Here is a 5,113-nt window from a genome sequence, read left to right on the forward strand (position 1 = left end):
ATTTCTTCTCTTGATTCCTTTCAACACAAAATGAAATTTAATTTCGTGTAAAACTGCGTAGCGAGTTCCTGTCTTGTTTAGTTTGTTCCTGGAAATTCTGAATAACCGAATGATTTATTCAATACATATTTCGCTAAGACATCCTCGTTATATCAAGTTGCGCAATTTTCATCTGAAGGCAAGTGCGCAGTTTTGAATGCGTAACCACGTTCGACAGATCACGTTTGTTTTTGGTGGGTCCTGGGTTCAAGGTCGAGCGGTTGGTTTATACTACGTGCCTCGAAAAACGTACTTGATCCCTAGCTCATCACATCGACTATTTGCTTCAGTTTCTGATAACGTTTGCCACCACTGAACGTTTGAATTTGACAGTTCTTAACGAAAACTGCTTGTTTCGTGTTATCGTTTTCTCGTGGAGTAGATTTACAGTCAGTTGCATACGTGGCACTAAAAACGTAGACTTGGAGCTTTCGTGTCGCCGCGTTGCTCTTCGCTCTGTTTTGGCGATGCGTTCTCGAACGCTATTTAAAATGTATGAATTGAATTTTTCATATACTTTGTTCTCTATGAATTTACTGACGATTGCACGCCGTTCTTTCGTAGATCCTTTCTAAACACAGTGAACGCGCCGTGTTTATTTTTATTTTCTACAAATATACCATTTTTTGAGAGAGAAGCATTATAATCACTGTTCCTTAAGCTTACAATAAAATTATAATAAAATAGTATGCTATGGCTTCTGGTTACCCCTCATCGCCTAACTTGATTAAGGTGACTGTTTGATTTATATATTCGATATTCTGTGGAACTGTAGCTTAACTCAAACATTAAATCACAGATGTCTATATTCTTGTTAAGAATGAGAAAATGGTAGCACAATAGATCATCTTCATGTGTCAACTGTATCATGTAGGACGCCGCCAGTAGCTTCTAGAACATAATCAGTAGACATCGCCTGATTTAGCATGCACTGAAGTGCAAAAGTAACAATAAGGAATGCTTTTATTTTATTCAATTTTACAGTCATTACTTTATCTGTTGATACAGTTTTCAAGCGTCATCACCTTCGTAGTGAATTTGGTAAACTTTTACCAGAGTAACCATTACGACAAATAATATTACATCTGCAGCCTCTTTTCCCGCAAATAATTTTGGAGAGCATTCTAGAGCATACCGGATTCTCTCTCTCTCTCTCTCTCTCTCTCTCTCTCTCTCTCTCTCTCTCTCTCTCTCTCTCTCGACTTAATGATACCATGACGCTGTTACTTGTAATGCCTTTAACAAACTTGTATTACCATTTATTCCTTAAATGGCATTATGAATTGAATAGGTAATAAAATTTGGTGGTTTGCATCGATGATAATCATATGTATTTACTCCACAGCAATGTATAAATAAAGGAGAGACAACTTTTACTAAATGGTTTAGTAGTGACGTCATCATGACATTGGTGACGAAAGCACTGTATGGATAAGGATTAATAATTATTATTCTAATTATTCATCAGTCATTCCTCTGCGCATATGTATGGAATCGTTTACGTGACATCTTTATATGCATTAACGTTCAACAAAGTATTGAGGAATAATAAATGAAATGCACTAACAATTTAGCAAAAAAATGAAGATAATGCTTTTCGGCAACTCTACACTCAGAGTCAAGGTTAGTAGATATTTGTTCTGGGAGTTGCCAATTGCCAGAACCCGCAAATCACGTGATCGGTTTCCAGCGGAACTTGCCGTACAAAGCTTTCTCTAAACGCAGTTTTCCCCGCAAAATATTTCTAGAATCAATTGAAGAGGGAATCGAATGACTCACCAACTGTAGTGCGGGAAATTCTAGAGAATTCATTATGCATCGTAATGCTTACTTAGTATCACTTTGCCTTTAAAACTTCTCGGTGAGAGAATTTGAGCGACAGTTGATTTATGTCCAAAGACTCTTCGTACTTCCAAGACAGCTAAATTAGAATTATATTGTTACTAAATAACAGTTATAGTTCAAAATTTTATTTTTTTCTGAAAAGTAAGCAAACCCCTGCCCGCAAATATGCCATCTCATCAACAAAAACAACAAACCCCCTGTTAGAAAATAGGACACAAAATTGTCTGTTGAAAATTCAACAGTTCAAGACATCGTAACCACTTTGGCTTAAATTAGACAGTGAGGTGAGGTTCACGTATTTCTCCATCTAAATCGATGTTCTCTTATTTTTCCAGAATTAGTTTAATTACATATTCGTGGGAAGTCATGATAATTGTCATTTTTTATATGTACCAAATATGATTTGTTTTCACTAGATTAGGAAATCTGCATATCACTTAAAATTGGTTATGTAAAACTCGGGTCCACATAAGGGCACTTGTTCCCTATAAAACCTCACAAGACTTCCTGGGTACCTTTTAGCAAAGGCCCATACTGGCAGGAGGTCGACATTATCCAAACAGATCAATCGCAAAAGGATAGGTTTATCCACGATGCCGAAGAGTGGATAAAACTACTGAGGCACAAATAACTTATTCTATATACTTTGCATAAAACAAGCCAGTTCAGTGGACGTTCTTAAGCTTGCAGTAAGATATGAGAATGGACAGGAAGCTGGTGATATTTTTATACATGAGTTAATGTTTCTTCATATGCATACGGATACATCTTTACACAATGCCTAAGGCATCATTTATACATTTACTGCCAATTATACGTTGTGCTTACGACGATTTTTTTCCAGAAAAAAAAAATTTTTCCGACCTCATCGTTGGTTCAGTTCTCGTCCCTTTCTCTCAGAATCTTGCAATTGTATTTTCGTAATTCGTTCATGTTTATGAGTCATTCATCTTGGTTGTGGTTTTTTATTCTATTCTCTGAGGTCAGCATTTATGTGTACTGTATATATATATATATATTATATATATATATATATATATATATATATATATATATATATATATTCGCATATTCGATGTGAATAATTTCATTTGAGTCAAGTTTTTCCATAGTGTTTCACGTAAATATATAGAAAATACACATATCCCCGTTTTATTTTATTTCATTTATTTATTTATTTTTAACAAAAGTCCCGCTATGAACTTCTAAACTGATTTTACTGCGCATTCTTTCAGGTTTAGGTCATCCCTCGGTATATCTGCCCCACAGGCTTCCCCTTGTCTGAATATGTTCTGTTCAAACGTTTCCTCAAACGTTCTTTGTGGATACTGAAACCTCTGGCCGACTTCCTGTCTTCAGATAAATCTGAGAGAAGAGAAGATACTGAATTCTGCAACCATACCGAGTCACTCGCTAAAATTATGTATGACGAATTAGGAAACTGAATAAAAGATTAATTATTTCGAAGTCATAAAAATCAACAGATATCAATGCATACTTTTTATCACAGCAAACAGGCTAATGTGTTTGTATCACACACACACACACACACACACACACACACACACACATATATATATATATATATATATATATAATATATATATATATATATATATATATATATATATATATATATATATATATAGAGAGAGAGAGAGAGAGAGAGAGAGAGAGAGCGAGAGAGAGAGAGAGAGATAGAGAAACAAATTAGCCTGTTTGCTGTGATAAAAAGTATGCATTGATATCTGTTGATTTTTATGACTTCAAATAATTAATCTTTTATTCAGTTTCCTAATTCGTCATATATAAATTTTAGCGAGTGACTCGGTATGGTTGTAGAATCCAGTATCTTCTCTCCTCTCAGATTTATCTGAAGACAGGAAGTCGGCCAGAGGTTTCAGTATCCACAAAGAACGTTTGAGGAAACGTTTGAACAGAACATACTCAGACAAGAGGTAGCCTGTGGGACATATACCGATGACCTAAACCTGAAAGAATGCGCGGTAAAATCAGTTTAGAAGCTCATAGCGGGACTTTTGTTAAAAATAAATGAATAAATAAAATAAAATAAAACGGGGATATGTGTATTTTCTATATATTTACATGAAGACACTATGGAGAAAACCTGTGACTAAAATGCGTGTCAACTTTTAACTTGTATGATATAAAACCATAATTACTAATGATAATTTTAAATATTGAGGAAACTTGAGTTGTTTTAATCTATCAAGTATGAGGTAAGGGTTTAGAACACAGAGGGATCCTGTTTCATATGAAATATACTATAATATATACATATATATATATACACACACACACATATATATATATATATATATATATATATATATATATATATTCCTGGTAAGGATGTACTGGGTAAAGTTATCGTACTTATGCATATTTCTTCTATTTAGTATAATATCTCTGATAAAAAAATGCTTATCTACGTTCGTATCTAATTCAAATGTTTCTTAAGAATAAGTGGAAGCAATTGACGGTGGTTCTGAACCATTCTTAACTAATATATGCATCTGCGAAGAGACCTTGTTTACACGACTCGTAGAAAATGCGTTAAATACAAAGTGGCAGGGAATTATAAGTGAAGACATCAAAATATGGTGAAATTATATAAGACGTTTGAGTGGTTGAAATTGAGATTTTATAAAATATTGCTTTCAGTAATCTAGTAAAGCTACTACACTTTATACGTATGATTTTAGATCATTATTATTGCGGGAGTGTGGCAGAATCCTAACCTAGGGTAATGGAAAGATCTTGTCATTTCTGTTGGGTCGAGATATTTTATATTAATTTTAGGGTGTGTCTTTCTTTCTACATTCTAAACACCATTTTTCCCGGAGGAATTGAGCTTAGTGCTGTCAGTGCTTCGCGTGAATGCATTACTTTAGGGTTTTTCGGCGTTTCCTTCGGCTCCTTTTGCTGTACCTCCCCTCACATTCTCTTTCTTCCATCTTTCTATCGTCCCCTCCTGTTAAACCTTTAAAACCACCTTTACTCTCAGTTTCTCTTTTAGAGCCGTAAGACCTCATAGATCCCAGTGCTTAGCCTTATTTCAATTCTAATTCCTGTACAATTTTGGTTTGTGCCTTTCTTTCCACATTCTGAACACTTAAAATTATTGGTCTCCTTTCTGTAGACTACACATCGGGAAGTAGATCAAATCCTAGTTTTCAGAATTTAACCTTGAGCAAGAAAGTCTGAA

This window comes from Macrobrachium nipponense, chromosome 27, assembly GCF_015104395.2.
Source record: "Macrobrachium nipponense isolate FS-2020 chromosome 27, ASM1510439v2, whole genome shotgun sequence".
NCBI lineage: Eukaryota > Metazoa > Arthropoda > Malacostraca > Decapoda > Palaemonidae > Macrobrachium > Macrobrachium nipponense.